Below are 18,509 nucleotides of genomic sequence, written 5' to 3' on the forward strand. Positions count from 1 at the left end.
CTGTTTTAGCGGTTCTATGAGGCAACGTAGCTTTAGGCAAGATCGGCGAGTTCGTCAATTCTTAAGGTAAAAAAAAAAAAAAAAAAAAAGGGGTCTTTTGAATTATATTTCTTTTCTGTTGATTTATTGAAGGCAAGCATTCTGTATTATTGTCACAGTGGCGTTGGCGGGGGGTGGGGTTCTTGGAGTTGGTGATGATGCTGATAGGGTTGATCTGGCTTTTGGTACGGGCTCTGGACGGGGTGTTTACCTCGGGAGCTTTGTGGTTGGTTTGCCCGAAATGGGTTACATGGTGCCCTCGAGCTGGTGGTTACGGCTGAGGGTAAATACGTGTTTTTTGTAAAAATTTTGGGTAGGCTCTCTGCGTATTATGAGCCAGATTTTTTAGCTCCAAGAGCCCCCCCCTCGAGGTTTTATATATTTACTGTTTACATGTTGTTATTTATGTATTTGTTTGTTAATAAAATGGCCGCTGTGGCCAAATTATCCAAAAAGAAATTAACGTGGTGGTGTGTTTTCCTGGGTAATAGATGGAGGGGTTAAGAGGGGCAAGGTAGTTGGGGGTGGGGGATGCTTTACGGAATGGATCCTTTATTGGCCATACGCGGTCAAGGATTTAACACAAGGGAAGAGCCAGTGGTTTCACCGTCAGATACAGATTTTGTACCCAGGTGTTCCGACCACCTACTGGGTGCTGCGTATATGAGCAGTATATGGTGTATGCTAACAGAGGTATTATGTCAAATTTCCTTTTATAAAGGGATGTGTGGGTAATATTTTTGAACTAGCAGCATATATAGAGCATATATAGAGCATGTTTTATTAATCATATTATTATTCAGTGTAAGGCTGAAACCTGAAGAATTGTGTGGAGCAAATTAATGATTTTATGCTCAAAAATATCTAAGTCCGCAACCCAAAAAAAACCATCAGGCTATCAGACACACATTTCAAGAGACCGTGAGAAGGGCAACACAATAACAAAATTGGAATAATAATAGAATATATAGAGATTGAGGGAACAAATTTGACCATTGCATAATGTACAAAGATTTCCAAAAATTACCCCAACGGGTCTGTATCATACATGCTGAAAGAGACCGTGATTGGGACATCACAATACACTTTGCAGTTATTAAAAGAAGTAGAGATAGAGAGTACAAGTTTCCCTACTGCACACTGTGCAAAGGTTTCAAAAAGTACAAAACATTACCCATGTGGGGTATACATAGATGAGCACTAAGTACTTGTTGCAGAATCAGGAGGAGGAGGAAGAAAAGGAGTTGATTTCCTGAACAAAATGGTTTTGGATGGTAAGGGATGGATGTTGAGACAACTTCCAAAAAAGAACATTTGGGCTGCATTTAAATAATGTTGCTGTCATCCGTAGTGTTTACAAAGGTGGATGAAATCCAGCCCTTGTTCATCTTTAGAAGAGTCAGCCTGTCTGCATTTTCCATTGACAGCCATGTGCGCCTATCCGTTATGATTGTACCTGCCGAACTCGTGGCAGGGCATGGCAGCACCTCCAAGGTGTACAAGGAGAGATCGGGCCAAGTGTGCAGCTTGGACAGCCAATAGATAAAGGGCACAGAAGAATCAGGAAGGACGCTGATATAGTCACCTAAATAGTCCTTCACCATCTTGGTCAACTTCTCCCTCCTCGTCATAGTTACACCCACAGGGCTTGCTGATGGGAAGGTCTCTTGAAAATGGCCCCGTTTGTGGTCATTTAACCTGCCTGAAGTGCACCTGGTGTTTGTGGCCCTCTCTTGTAATCCATGTGAGCAAAAAGAACCAGTACTTCTGTCAGCAGCGTTGTCTGAGCGTAATCTTTTTAACAAGTCTTCCACTACAGCAATCTGGCATGCATGCACTTAAAATAGCACGTTTGCCTCTGATATGAGAGAAGCAAATTTCTATTTGTGCCGTGGGTCAAGAAAGGTGCACAGCCTGTATTTCATGGTGGCCAAAATTTCTTTCATGCAAGGGTCTTTGCAAAGACATCTGGATATGAACTTTGCCATGTGTGGCAGAAAACAAAGAGTCAGACATTCAGTATCCTTTCCAGGAAGAACAGTAGCAATCTTCTCCTCCTCATGACGCATATCCACCTCCTCCTCCTGTTCAGGTCAACCATGCTGGACAGGCATGAAGCTGGGATTGGGAGAGCCCTCTGTAGCACAGAGCAAAAAATCTTTTTCCTCCTCCTCCTTCTCCTGTTCCTCGTGATCACTCAATGTGGCCTGAGAATACTGTGTGAGTCTGGGCTGTGTGGTATCAGCCAGTGTACAACCTTGCTCCATAGCCACCTGCTCAGCTTTCAAAGTTTCCTCTTTCAGATTATACAGCAAACATTTTAATAGACAGAGCAGTGGGATGGTTACACTCATAATAGCATCATCAGCGCTCACCATCTTGGTGCTGTACTCAAAGTTTTGAAAAACCTCACATAGGTCAGCGAAGCAGTTGTTATATGTGTGGGCTGAGTATTACTTTGACAGTCATTGAGAAGCTGGAATTCAGAGACTGCCCTCTGCTGCTCACTAAGCTTTGCCAACATATAGAAGGTCGAATTACAGCGTGTGATCACAAATCAGTCGGTAACGAGATAAATTAAAGCGCTGCTGCAGAGAAGCTAGACTGGCAAAAACCTGAGATGACTTTCAGAAATGTGTGCTGACACGGCGAACCTTGGCAAGTAGGTCAGGCAAGTCAGGGTATGTTTTTAAAAACTGCTGTACAACCAAGTTCAGCATGTGGGCCATGCAAGGAATGTGTACCAGCTTGCTGAGCTTTAAAGAAGCCACCAAGTTCCACCAATGATCACACACAACCAGACCTGGTTGGAGGTTTAGCTGGGAGAGCCACAGATCAGTCTGCTCTTTTATCCCTTTCAACAACTTGGCTGCATTGTGAGCTTTATCACCTAAACAGATGAGCTTCAGCAGAGCTTGCTCCCAGCTGGGGAGTGATGGGGAGACTTGTTCCTCCTGAGGATGAGGAGGAGGAGAGACAGGAAGTGGAATACGAGGAGACTGAAACCTTGATGGAAGTTGAGCCGACTATTCTTGGTGTGGGTAAGATATGTGATGTCCCAAACTCTGACTCTGTCCCAGACTCTACCAAGTTAACCCCGTGTGCCATCAGGGAAATGTATCCTCCCTGTCCACAGTAACTTGTCCATGTGTCTGTGGTTAGGTGGACCTTCCCTGTGACTGCGTTGGCCAGAGCACAGATGATATTGTGTTTAGTGTTTTGGCCGGTGGGTGGGTGTATATTTCTGCTTTCCAGTAAATGTCTGGGGCAGGGACAACTGAACGCTGTGCTGGGACAACAAAGTGGATGTGGTTGCTGATTGTTGTGTGTGTGCAACAGATTGGGACGGCCATAACACATGGAAATGGGCAGTGGTTTCACCCTCAGACACAGATTTTGTACCCAGGTGTTCCACCCACCTACTGCGATGCTTGGCTGCCATGTGCTTTCTCATGTTGGTGGTGCTCAGGCTGTCAGTGTTCTTGCCTCTTCTTAGATTGGTTTGGCAGATGCTGGAAATTTCATTTCTTTTATCTGAAGGACTTTCAGAAAAAAGTGCCATATAGGTGAACAATGCACCCTTGGCCTGTTATCTTGCCGAGTCGGGGTGCTCTGTGGAACAGTTGATTGAGTTTTACCTCTGGGCAAACCTCTACCTCTTCTTACCTGTTTTCTTGCTACGGATCCATCCCTCTCTGCACTGAAGTGTTCCCTAGGCATGACACCGTGCCAGGTTGGATCAGTGGCCTCATCATCGACCACGTCATCTTCTAATTCCTCAATCTGATCCTCCTTCTGAGCTGCGATTTGAGGCTGACCTGATGGCAGCTGTGCCTCATGATTATCCTCCACCTCTTCACATATCAATTGAACTTCCCCAAAGAGCCTTTCTCCTGGCCGTGAGTGCTCAAATTTTTGGGCATCACTGCACTCCACCTCTTCATGACCCTCTTTAATGGTGCACTTTGAGAGGTCTGAGAAATTACAAGGGAACGTAAACAGTCACTCAGAGTGGTCAGCATTGGTGTCATATGTCTACTGGAACTCTTGATGGTTGGAGGAAAACGGACCAGGTTGAGGATTCAGAGGCCCAGCATCTTAGCTACTGAGACTGGGCCATGTGGAAGACTTTGTGGTGCTGCTTGTCAACACATTGTCTGCCATCCAACCCACAGCATTCTCACACTTGTTTGGGTTCGTTAGTTGTGAAGCGCACTGACCAAATTTTGACAGGAACCTATAATGAGATACAGTCACGTTCGGATCTGTCACACAGCATTGGTGGGCGCCACCACATCCACATCTCTTAACATCACCCTTTCTTTTCTTAAATGCGTTATGCTTCTGAAACCAAAAAGATACTGGCTTTATTTTTCACAAGTACCATTACAAAGCTGTTATGTACAAATTCACTGTGTCTAGAAAGTGTGGCTATTTTTTTGGAATTCGCAGCTTGATTTTACACGGCATCAGCAGACTGACTTGAATTACAGGTAAATAGCCACGTTTCCATATCTCTGCAGGCTTTGCGCCAGTCACACAACTGCTAGATAAAGAAACGCTATTTTTTAAACCAATAGAAAAGTATGATTTTTTTCATTCGTCTTGCTGACCCACTCCAAATGCGGAGTAATGAACATTATTGCCCCTGCTAAATTGTCATGTACGATTATTAGTACCCGGATTGTACCAGTTGCACAACTGCTAGATAAAGAAACGCTATTTTTTAAACCAATGGAAAGTACGATTTTTCTCAATCATCTTGCTGACACACTACAAATGCAGAACAATGAAGATTATTGCCCCTGCTAAATTGTCATTTACGATTATCTCTACTCAAATTGCGCCAATTCCACAACTGCTAGACAAATATTAGTCATTTTAAGTGGAAAATAGAAGAGATCTGCAGCATGTACTTGCAGTGATGAGAACAGCCAGGTGCCTGCCTTTCACCCTCCCTCCTATTAAATCTCTCCCCACTTAAATCCCCACCTAACAAACACAATCTCTTCACAAGAGCAGTAGTGCCCATTAAACCAGCAGTAGTTTAACATCTGTCCTGAGATTGCACGTCTCTCAAAGGTCACAACATATGTATCTGAGAAGGCAGTCTACTGTCTCCAAATCTCACCAGGGGTTCTGCTGGGAACCAGGAGAGAAAGGGAAACATTTCACACCACCTAGCTCTTTTGAAGAGAGATGTCAATTACAGCCTGATACTATCTATCCATGAGAACCTTTAGGCAAAGGGTGTTTAGAAGTAATTAATATATTCATTGGGGGAGCAGCCGTGGTCCAATAAACAACAAGCAATTATGATATTAACCTAAGAGGCTGGTCTAGATATTTGACATCCAGAGTAACTCTATAAATTAGGCTTGTACGCGTACAAAGTTGTTCACAGATTGAGGGCAGCCTAGTTGATGTGATCCAGTCCATTAACCCCCCCCCCTCAGGGAACAGAAAGCAGACTACAAAGTTAGCTACTTTCTGTAAGTTTTCCCCTGAAGATGGCTGGACCATCATTGTAAATACATCATTGTAAATACACACCTGTACTTTGTATCCCCCCCATCTCATTGTAGATTGTAAGCTCTCACGAGCAGGGGCGGCTTATTTTGCTTTAATTATTGTATTGTTAACGTTGCTACTTATGACTGTTGTGTTTGAAACTGTTAAACTGTAAAGCGCTGCGGAATATGTTGGCGCAATATAATAAAGATTATTATTATTCACAATCTTCAGCTTTTTGGAATAAATAATGCTCACTATAACCTCCTATCACTCTCCCTACACTACTTTCACTCTCGCTATGCTGAAACTACTCTCTCCCTATGCTGTTTTTGGCTGCAATGTGCGCAAGATGGAGCTGGCAGCCTTCAAATAGTCTCTATGATGCTGGAAGGCCAGCCACTCAAACTAATGCCAAACCAAAGATTGCACCAGCATTGGCAAGTCATCCCAGCATATTCATAGCCTGCAATTAAAGCGCCAAATATGCTGGGCGGGTCACCTAAATATACTGAGGCGAATACCTAATTACCCGCTGAGTAATGAATTGCCCGAATATCGTACTATTCGTGCGAGTAACGAATAGTGCCGAATGTATTCGCTCATCATTACTGATCATCCAACACAGGATATGTCTTATTTGTCTCTCGTCTCATAAAGAGAGAAAAATCATTTTATACCCACATTTGTGTTTTAGGTCATCCTCCAGAGGTCAGGGGAGAAATGTCAAGGAATCATCTCTCATTGTTTGATTATTTAATCAATATGCATAGTTTGTCCTCTGCTCTGCAGGTCAACAAGCCCCAGGGTTCCACAAAATGGTCAATCAACATGTAATCAGACGTCGATCGTTCCATTATCTTGCGTCCCTGTCTTGCAAAGATAGCAGATAATACTGTGCAGGAGCTGATAAACAAGGGGGGAAAATGGGTGTGTGTCTTATAATGCGGATATACCTTACCAGCCGTGATGGAGCAGGGTCCCATTGTCGCTGCTGGAGGAGGCAAGAGTGAAGCATTGCTGCAGGCCACAGGCTGGGATGAGGGGGTGTCCGGATGTGTTCGGTGCTCCACTCTTGCCTCCTCCAGCAGCGACCCTGGGACCCCGCTTCACCGCAGCCACCACCCCCGGTAAGCAATAAAACACATGGATTATAAGAAGCACCACCATTTTATTACAAAAAAAATGTTTTCCTCTTTTTCTCCTCAAACTTTGGGGTGTTTCTTATAATCCCATGTATCTTATAATCTGCAAAATACGGTATTCAGAAGCCAGGAGCAGAAATTGATAACATAGCAAGGGTACAGCCCTGAGGATAATTACTGGAAACCTGTAGAAAACATCAATGCTCCCCTATTGCTCAGAGAGTTTCACCAGAGATATCTAGATAAACTGATATAAGTCAAGCATCATATAGAGGTCCAACATCAGGGGGGAGTAAGGTGAGAATTCTGTTGTTCTTCTGCGGATTGACAGCTAGTGGCTGCTGGTATTAACTTTGTAAAATTGTGCTGCAAGTTCACTCCTTACCATTGAAGGCTGTTATTGTTTTTTCAATCCTTTTTAGTAAGGTGCCAGATGCTAAACCTATGGATACCATCATGTTTCCTGTTTGGGCCTACTTAAAGCCACATGGAACATTCACATTCAGTCTCCAGCTCCTGAGAACTGTCTCACCCAGACTGGTCCCACTAATCTCTGGAATGTTTCTACAACTCCCATTCCTACGTCCAATGACTTCTATCACCACTTGCTGTTCCCTGAACGTGCTCCTCCGACCAGTGGATTCCAAGCCTCGTTCCATCAGTATTGTAACAAACCTTCACCCAACATTTATTGTAGTGCTCCTGATCCCAAACTAGACAAATCTGGTGCCAAGAACATGGACCTTAATCCAATGGAATCTGTAATTGCCACTTCCAAGGGGCCACATGCTCCACTTTGCCATCTTTTTAAACTGCTTTCCAGGAGAACAGAGTTTGCAAAAAAACTATTTGTTTGCCTACATATTTCTTTTCACAGAAGATTCTGTTTTTAATTTCTGACCCCCATCCCATCTAGAATCTGGATGCCTTTGCTCAGCCTCAAGGCAATGAAGAGCCTGGGGGAGAGCTTCCTTGTAGGACGTTGGTGCGGTGTCTTGTAGAATTGCCAAATCCTCTCCCATTTCCCGGAAGGCTCCTAAGCATTGTGAGTGAATTGGAAAGTGTGCATATACTTCATGCTGCCACTTTTTGCTACTTTTGTGCTGCCTGCACCAAAAAACACAACTAGCTCTATCCCTTCTCCTGGTCTTCATACTGGTCATAAAACGCTTCCCTTGCTAGAATCCTCCATTAAGTTGGTCTGCATTCCTGCCATCAATTCTGGATTTGGCCCTTTTCCTATTGTATAAAGTTTATAATCCTGATGTTGCAAAATCGACTTTGTCCCAATGGTTAATTGTGACTGCAGTTTTGGCATTCTGCATTGTCATAGCCCCATAGACCGGTGTATTCCCAGCAATACTAGGTAACATCTGCTTGTGCTTTGCTTTCTGCTAAATTAATGCAATCTGCCATTTCTGTGCTGCTATCTCTGGAGACTCATTGATTGCCTCAATATGAAAATATTAAAAAGATGATAAACTCTATTGGGAGCATATGTGCACCTGGCAGAAACTTCAAAGAAGACATGTCGAATACATCCGGCGTCTATTCAGCCATGCTGAATACGCAGCGGTGAGTATCTACCGCTTTGTATGTAGATAGGTAAAAGATGGTAAAAGTTAGTGACTCTACCTCCTCCTTTCTGGCTTTGTATTTCTTTAGCAATTTCTTAGAGTAATGGTCTCCAAACTGCGGCCTTCCAGTTTTGGTGTAGGTGCAACTATCAGTGTGTGGTTCTCATTACTTGCTTTGTTAGTTATAGTCCACGATTTGGACATCAGTATTGTAAATATATGGCCACCATAAGGATTGACTAGAATGGACCATCTCCATTATGTCTATGACCATCTCCTAAAGCAAAGTCAGAAGGCACAGTGGTGAAATAATCTTCTGGAGCCACTTAGTCCCAGCATAGGTCAGGAGTTCATATAAAAATCCTTCCAAGGTCTATGATGTGCTTACATTAGGTCATACAGGTCTCTCAGATAGAGAGGTTCCTTATTCAGTGACACCCATTACATGTCAGAAAGAACAGCTGCCATGGCAAACTTGAGTCATCTGCCCTAAGAGAGGACTGTCTGCAGCTTCTCCAGGCAAAATGAGCTGTTTGTGGTGCTGAGAGAGGAGCTCACAGCAAACCACCCATTAACATGTCATTTCATATCATGGCTCCGTAGAACGTCTGAGCTATATGAAGCTGTAATTTGGCAACCATACTAAATTATATGGATGGTTTTACCATTGGATTTCATATGAACTTGCTCCATTGAATGAGAAGTCTGTGATTTACAGACACCTATGTATTCTACACATCGGAGAGCTCAACACTGTCATCTTCTTGTTTCCTTTAAGTGTGAGATCCCAGAAAAGAATTGTTGTCATGCAGTTTTCGATGGTGAATTTCACATCTATCTCTGAGAATTGTACGTTGATGTCCACTTATATCGAATGGGTTGATGCGGTCACTCGATCTGCTCTCGCTGTTTTCACTCTCCTAATCTTCACCTTCTTCCTGTACATCATCTCCGTTCTTCTGAAGGTCTTCTTCTCCAATCCTCACATCTGGGAGAAGTCTCGTTACATCCTCTTTGTCCACATGCTCATCAATGATACACTGTATCTCGCCTTGGGAAATTTCATTTTAGTGACTGCCATGTATTCTGTACACTTCCCCGTGTCGGTTTGTTTCATGCTTCACACCTTGGCCACTTGCTGCTTTCGAGTGACCCCATACAACCTGGCCGTCATGTCTCTAGAACGTTACGTAGCCATTTGTTTCCCATTAGACACCTAAAGTTTTGCACGGCAAAAAGAACTCGATATGCGATTCTGGTGATTTGGCTCATAGGAGTCTGTCCGAGTATTGCCGACTGCACTGTCATAATCTACACAATTAAAGGAAGTTTTTTTTCCTTACACAGGTTTTGTGGTTGATCAATGCTGTTTGTAAGTCCCATTCAGAATGTGATCATGTCCTTCATCAATATCCTCAGCTTCATAGTTACATAGTTACATAGTTATTAAGGTTGAAGGAAGCCTTTAAGTCCATCTAGTTCAACCCATAGCCTAACCTAACATGCCCTAACATGTTAATCCAGAGGAAGGCAAAAAAAACCCATGTGGCAAAGAGCTCCACATTGGGGAAAAAAATTCCTTCTCGACTCCACATACGGCAATCAGACTAGTTCCCTGGATCAACGCCCTATCAAGGAATCTAGTGTATATACCCTGTAACATTATACTTTTCCAGAAAGGTATCCAGTCCCCTCTTAAATTTAAGTAATGAATCACTCATTACAACATCATACGGCAGAGAGTTCCATAGTCTCACTGCTCTTACAGTAAAGAATCCACGTCTGTTATTATGCTTAAACCTTTTTTTCTCCAGACGTAGAGGATGCCCCCTTGTCCCTGTTTCAGGTTTATGATTAAAAAGATCATCAGAAAGGTCTTTGTACTGTCCCCTCATATATTTATACATTAACATAAGATCACCCCTTAGTCTTCGTTTTTCCAAACTAAATAGCCCCAAGTGTAATAACCTATCTTGGTATTGCAGACCCCCCAGTCCTCTAATAACCTTGGTCGCTCTTCTCTGCACCCGCTCCAGTTCAGCTATGTCTTTCTTATACACCGGAGACCAGAACTGTGCACAGTATTCTAAGTGTGGTCGAACTAGTGACTTGTATAGAGGTAAAATTATGTTCTCCTCATGAGCATCTATGCCTCTTTTAATGCATCCCATTATTCTATTTGCCTTTGTAGCAGCTGCCTGACACTGGCCACTGAATATGAGTTTGTCATCCACCCATACACCCAGGTCTTTTTCATTGACGGTTTTGCCCAGAGTTTTAGAATTAAGCACATAATTATACATCTTATTACTTCTACCCAAGTGCATGACCTTACATTTATCCCCATTAAAGCTCATTTGCCATTTATCAGCCCAAGCTTCTAGTTTACATAAATCATCCTGTAATATAAAATTGTCCTCCTCTGTATTGATTACCATGCAGAGTTTAGTGTCATCTGCAAATATTGAAATTCTACTCTGAATGCCCCCTACAAGGTCATTAATATGTTAAAAAGAAGACGGCCCAATACTGACCACTGTGGTACCCCACTGCTAACCGCTACCCAGTCCGAGTGTGCTCCATTAATAAACACCCTTTGTTTCCTATCCCTGAGCCAGCTCTCAACCCACTTGCACATATTTTCCCCTATCCCCATTATTCTCATTTTATGTATCAACCTTTTGTGTGGCACCGTATCAAAAGCTTTTGAAAAGTCCATATACACTACATCCACTGGGTTCCCTTGGTCCAATCCGGAACTTACCTCTTCATAGAAACTGATCAAAATAGTCTGACATGAACGGTCCCTAGTAAACCCGTGCTGATACTGGGTCATGAGGTTATTCCTCTTCAGATACTCCAGTATAGCATCCCTTAGAATGCCCTCCAGGATTTTACCCACAGTAGAGGTTAAGCTTACTGGCCTATAATTTCCAAGTTCGCCACAGTCGCTTTGATCATTGCATTTACTTACATTGAAGTTATGCTGGTTGCCAGGAAGATCGGTTCTGGTGGGTCATCCGCCCATAAAGCTGGTAAAACGGTGATGCTCCACGCCTTCCAGCTCATATTATGTATGGTCTCCTTCATCTCCACCTCAACCGAGGTCCTCTTAATAAATTACGTCTCCTACCTACTCATCACAAACTATATTATACTCACATGTTTGCCGAGACTCCTCAGTCCGGTCATCTATGGTCTAAGAGATGAGGTTTTTCGTAAATATATAAAGAAAATTAATTTAATAAAATGTTGAATTTATTGGAAAAGTAAAACCTGTGTATTAATGAAGGAAGCTGGAAGAACAATGAAGCAAAATAAGATTTTATCCAGTTATGGAGGATATCAGGGTGCAAGGAGATGCTCACATGGTGAAGCACAATGACAACAATGGCTCACAATATCATCTGCTGCAAGCCCACTAGTGGAATCCTAGATAAAGTAATACAGCAGTAAGTGGGTTAACTGCAATGCTGATGAATATCAATTGAAGATTTCATGCGACCGATCAACAACACGTTTCCAAGTCATTCGACTTCGTCAGGTATTTGTGGTTTGTACTGATAAAAAAGTCGGACGAGTTCAAAACGCATTGATTGGTCATCTGGAATCTTCAGTTGGTAGTTATCAGCAATTAACCCACTTTCTCCTGTATTGCTTTTCTTAAAATTATAGTTGTGTAATCCGGTCACCTGTGCCTCTAGGGCAGTGTTCCCCAAGTCTGGTCCTCAAGAGCCACCAACAGGTCATGTTTTCAGGATTTCCTTAGTATTGCACAGGTGATTGAATGCTTGCCTGTTCAGGTGATGCAATTATCACCTATGCAATAGTAAGGAAATCCTGAAAACAAGACCTGTTGGTGGCTCTTGAGGACCGGACTTGGGGAACACTGCTCTAGGGCATCCACAACACAGGATCCAAAAAGCAAGATCCAGCACATAAGAAAAATATTCATATTAAAAATCTATTGATAACATGTTATAAAACTTTTGGTTTCATAAGCATTCCCATCCAACAGAACCATAGGTCCCAGGGAAAAGCATTAATGCTTTTGAACTCCAATGGTTCTTTATTATAACCTAGTAGAACATCAAATTAAGTGAAACTTAAAGAGTTATTTTAATCTTTATATTATATAAATCAACTAGCTGAAGAGCCCGGCGTTGCCTGGGCATAGTAAATATCTGTGGTTAGTTATAGCACGTCACTTCTCTTATTTTCCCATTACGCCTCTCATTTTCCCAATCACATCTTTAATTTTCCCCCTCACATCTCTCATTTTCTCCCTCACTCCTCTCATTCCCCCCTAACACTTGTCATTTCAACCTCACATCTGTCATTTTCCGATCACTACACTATTTTCCCTCACTCCTCTCATTTTGCACTCACACCTTTTCATTTTCACCTCACACCTCTCATTTTCACCTCAGTATATACATGTTTGTCATCTCCCTTATATATAGTATACACCTGTATGTCATCTCCTGTATATAGTATATACCTGTATGTCATCTCCCCTGTATATAGTATATACCTGCTGTGTGTCATCTCCCCTGTATATAGTATATACCTGTATGTCATCTCCTCCTATATATAGTATATACCTGTATGTCATCTCCTCCTATATATAGTATATACCTGTATGTCATCTCCTCCTATATATAGTATATACCTGTATGTCATCTCCTTCTATATATAGTATATACCTGTATGTCATCTCCTCCTGTATATAGTATATACCTGTGTGTCATCTCCCCTGTATATAGTATATATCTGTGTGTCATCTCCTCCTGTATATAGTATATACCTGTATGTCATCTTCTATATATAGCATATACCTGTATGTCATCTCCTCCTGTATATAGTATATACCTGTAGGTAATCTGCTCCTGTATATAGTATATACCTGTGTGTCATCTCCTCCTGTATATAGTATATTATAGTATATACCTGTATGTCATCTCCTCCTGTATATAGTATGTGCCTGTATGTCATCTCCTCCTCTATAAAGTATATACCTGTGTGTCATCTCTCCTGTATATAGTATATATCTGTGTGTCATCTCCCCTGTCTATAGTATATACCTGTGTGATCTCCTGCGTTAGACCTCGTTCACACGTTATTTGCTCAGTATTTTTACCTCAGTATTTGTAAGATTAATTGGCAGCCTGATCCCCAGCCAACAGGAAGCCCTCCCCCTGGCAGTATATATTAGCTCACACATACACATAATAGACAGGTCATGTGACTGACAGCTGCCATATTTCCTATATGGTACATTTGTTGCTCTTGTAGTTTGTCTGCTTATTAATCAGATTTTTATTTTTGAAGGCTAATACCAGACTTGTGTGTGTTTTAGGGCGAGTTTAGTTTGTCAAGTTGTGTGTGTTGAGTTGTGTGTGGCGACATGCATGTAGCGACTTTTGTGAGATGAGTTTTGTGTGGCAACATGCGTGTAGCAACTTTTTGTGTGTCGAGTTGCATGTGACAGGTTAGGGTAGCAAGTTGTGTGCAGCAAGTTTTGCGCATGGCGAGTTTTGCGCGTGGTGAGTTTTATGTCTGGTGCCTTTTGAGTATGTGCAAGTTTTGTGTGAGGCAACTTTTGCATGTGTTGCAAATTTTGTGAATGTGGCAATTTTTCCGCGTGTGCAAGTTTTGCGTGTGGCGAGTTTTCCATGAGGTGAGTTTTGCACTTGTGGCGCGTTTTGCGTGGGCCTAGTTTTTGCATGTGGCGAGTTTTGCGCGTGGTGAGTTTTGAGCGGCGACTTTTGTGTTTTGACTTTTATGTGGCGAGGTTGGTGTATGTGTGGTGAAATGTGTGCTGAGGGTGGTATATGTGTTCAAGCACGTGGTAGTGTGTAGCGCATTTTGTGTGTGTTCATATCCCCATGTGTGGTGAGTATCCCATGTCGGGGCCCCACCTTAGCAACTGTACGGTATATACTCTTTTGCGCCATCGCTTTCATTCTTTAAGTCCCCCTTGTTCACATCTGGCAGCTGTCAATTTGCCTCCAACACTTTTCCTTTCACTTTTCCCCATTATGTAGATAGGGGCAAAATTGTTTGGTGAATTGGAAAGCGCGGAGTTAAAATTTCACCTCACAACATAGCCTATGACGCTCTCAGGGTCCAGACGTGTGACTGTGCAAAATTTTGTTGCTGGAGCTGCGACGCCTCCAACACTTTTCCTTTCACTTTTTTCCCCATTATGTAGATAGGGGCAAAATTGTTTGGTGAATTGGAACGCGCGGGGTTAAAATTTCACCTCACAACATAGCTTATGACGCTCTCGGGGTCCAGACGTGTGACTGTGCAAAATTTTGTGGCTGTAGCTGCGACGGTGCAGATGCCAATCCCGGACATACACACACACACACATACACACACATACACACATTCAGCTTTATATAGTAGATAGTACACATGAAAATAAGCAATGTTGTAATCTATTATACCAGAAAATTCTGCTTATTTCTTCTACTACTGTCATTTATGGATTCAGTGAAGACAAACTTTCCAATTGAGATAGAAGATGACAGTTGGTGCTTTTAAAATTGTTTTGGAAGTGGGAGGAGCAAGTGGAACACGGAAACATTCTGCCGCGAGTTTTCCTGAAACAACCGATACAAACACTTCTCGATAGAACTTTATGAGCACCAATTGTCATCTCTTATCTCAGTACTTGGAAAATCTGTATTCACTGAAGACACATTTTACCCTAGAATTAAGAATTTTGAGAATGTATGGTCAGTTCAGGAGACAAAAGAAGCAGGTTTTTCTGATAAGATATGTTTCACAGTTTATTATTTTCACATGTACTGTTGATTTAAGAAAAAAGCAAACAAAAAACCCTGACTATTGACAACGGTACAAGTCGTGAGCTGGTCTATGTAGCGATGACTCAGGCTGAACCTGCACCATTCCCAGTGGATAATGGACTTATATTGCAGCCAGGATCTGCGTCTAACAGCCACGGGTGGACTCATAACCTGTTAGATGTCACTGTAAATCTCTGACAGCGGCATTTACAGTGCGTCAGCCTGGGGGTGCGTCATTCTATGTGCCCATCAGCACCCCAAGACGTGATCATTAGGCATCATTGGATTGCTATGGCAGCCAGGAGTCTGATGAAGACCTCTGTGCCTGCAATCATGGAGCTCTGTTGTAACCCAGCCAGTGGCCTGGATTCAAAGGAGAGCATAGTTTTTGCTATATGCAGCAATACTGAAGTATTGTTGTATATAATTCAATCAATCAGACGATCGCAGGTTCAAGTCATCTAAGAGAACAAACAAATACATTGAAAAGTAAAAAAAGCTTAAAAGTAAAAAAATAACTAAAAAAATCAAATTACTGCACCTTTTCCCCATTAAAAAGAAAGATATAAAAAAAATACACATAAGTGGTGTCATCATGCCCCAAAAAGTCCAAATATATTAAAATATACAATTAATTAACCAGATAGGTAAACACCTTAAATAGAAAAAAAAAATAGAAACATAAAAATTGCATTTCTCCTGGTCACCACAAAACCACAAAAACTGCCGTAAGAAGCAATCAAAACACCATATCTATCTGCAAATGGTATCACTAAAAGTATCATCTCGCTCTCATACAACTCCATTGACCTAAAATTTAAAATTTTCCTGGGCTCGGAAAATGCCAACACAATAAAAAAAAAATACTCGACTAATCAACATGAAGTCTAAAACCACAGCGGGAAATTCTCATTCTTTTTTTCTAATAATGCAATACCTAGATGATTGAGGGTTTTGCTATAAAATTTTGGACCGGGGGCAAGAACACAACAGTAGCCCATGTTTATTGTGTTTATAGTCAAATCAAATATGGATTGAGCGTAGAATAAATTATTACAACCTTTGTGATTTTTTCATTAAAATCATTTTTAATAATGTGTGTGTGTGTTTTTAACCCTTTACTAGTATTGGATTAATAATGGATAGGTGTCATAATTGACGCCTCTCCATTATTAATTTGGCTTAATGTCACCTTACAATAGCAAGGTGGCATTAACCCTTCATTACCCCATATCCCACCGCTACACGGGAATGGGAAGAGAGTGGCCAAGTGCCAGAATAGGCGCATCTTCCAGATGTGCCTGTTCTGGGGTGGCTGGGGGCAGATATTTTTAGCCAGGGGGGGGCCAATAACCGTGGACCCTCTCCAGGCTATTAATATCTGCCCTCAGTCACTGGCTTTACTACTCTGGCGGAGAAAATTGCGTGGGAGCCCACGCCAATTTTTTCCGCCATTTAACCCTTTAATTTAATAGCTAGAACGGCCAAATTTTGCACATACACACTACTGACATTAGTAGTGTGGAATATGCAAAAAAATGGTGATATGAGATGGTTTACTGTATGTAAACCAGGTCTCATATCATGTCGGGTTTAGGAAGGAGAAAGAAAAAGCCGGTAATTGAATTACCGGCCTTCTGCTATATCGCGCTGGATGAAATAATAATATATATATATGTATGTGTCTCACTGAGATATATATATATATACCTATTCTATGTGTACACATTTATTCTACCTATTCTACTGTAAGCTGTCAGTGTGATTTTACTGTACACCGCACTGAATTGCCGGCTTTTCTCTCTAACAGCGCTGCGTATTCCTCGCAAGTCACACTGCTGGTCCGTGTGTAATCCGTATTTTTGGGGCTTCCATAGACTTTCATTGGCGTTTTATTTGCGAAATACGGTGACCAACGCAGCATGCTGCGATTTTCTAAAGCCGTATAATACTGATCAGTAAAATACGGCAGATAGGAGCAGGGGCATAGAGAATAATTGGGACATTTGTTTTGCGAGTTTTACGGACGTATTTTCTGCGCTCATACGTCCGTAAAACTCGCTAGTGTGACGCCGGCCTTAGTTGTGTTTTTTAACTCTTTGCACGTAGGAAAATGAACAAAATTTTCATTTGACAACTGCGACTTCCATAAGCTTAGTTTTGCAAGGAAGCACTTGATATCATCATACAGATTAGTGATGAGTTTGTTTTTACCTTGTAATTTCAGATTAAGATCAGTTAAATGTGCAGTTATATCCACAGCAAAAGCCAGGTCTTGTAGCCAGCCTTTATCTGTTATTTCATCTCCAGAAACATAACTATTTCTTGTCGCAACAAATAGAATCTTTTCAGCACTTTGTGACATGACAACCAGCGAATTTGTGTGTAGAATGGAAGGTCTGTGAACTGATTATCCATATCTTCCAACAGCTGACTGAACTGACGGTGGTTGAGAGCACGACCTCTGATAAAGTTTATTGTCTTTGTCACCAAGCTAAGCACATGATCCAATTTTAAAATTTTTGAACACAAGTTCTGCTGATGAATTATACAGTGAAAATGTACAAATGATTAATGTGTATGTAAGTTTTCAATTTTTTTTCGTAACTTGGCAGCAACGCCGTTATGTCTGGCAACCATATTCGCAGCACCGTCAGTAGATAGACATACAAGCTTACACAAATCAAAGCCATATTCAAACAGAACCTGATCGACTTTCTCAAAAATGTTCTCGCTTGTCGTAGTGTCATGCATGGGTACCAATTCAAGCAGTGCTTCATAAATTTTAAATTCGCTATCACAGGCCCTGATGAAGATTGCAGGTTGTGCTATTCCACTGACGTCAACGGACTCATCAATAGCAATAGAAAAATGTTCAAATCTTGATGATGCAGCCTTCAACTGTTGTTTCACATCAACTGACATTTCATCAATACGTTCAGCAACAGTGTTCCTGGTTAATGAAATGCCTTTGAATAACTGTGCTTTCTCTGGACATACAATTTCAGCTGTTTTTACAAGGCATTGCTTTATAAAATCCCCTTCACGGCGATCATTTTGCTGAGTTCATAGCTTGCAGTAACGGCAGCGACAGTCCCTTTCTGAATTTTCGTAAAACAGGTCTGTTGTTGCGTCAAATTAGCCTTCAACTCCTTTAATTTTGAAACACGCATTGGGCCTTCAAATTTGTCATAAACTCTGTGGTTCGTTTCTTAATGTCTTTTCAAGTTGTACTCTTTTGGTGTGGCGATGCAGTTGTTGCAAATTAGACAGTGTATCTTTCCTCCTAAGGCAAACAGGAAAAAAAATCAGCAGCAGGCTACGCGTTTCGAACAATGAGTTTTTTTTGTGCTTTGTAAAAGAACTCATTGTTCGAAACGCGTAGCCTGCTGCTACTCATTCTCCTGTGAACCATGTCA

The 18,509-nt window shown here is 41.8% G+C and overlaps 1 pseudogene; it reads left to right on the forward strand.

Moving 5' to 3' along the window:
- Positions 1–2,974: 2,974 nt before the first annotated feature.
- LOC138671813 (odorant receptor 131-2-like) lies at positions 2,975–11,528 on the forward strand (annotated as a pseudogene).
- Positions 11,529–18,509: the final 6,981 nt, after the last annotated feature.

This window comes from Ranitomeya imitator, chromosome 3, assembly GCF_032444005.1.
Source record: "Ranitomeya imitator isolate aRanImi1 chromosome 3, aRanImi1.pri, whole genome shotgun sequence".
NCBI classification, from domain to species: domain Eukaryota; kingdom Metazoa; phylum Chordata; class Amphibia; order Anura; family Dendrobatidae; genus Ranitomeya; species Ranitomeya imitator.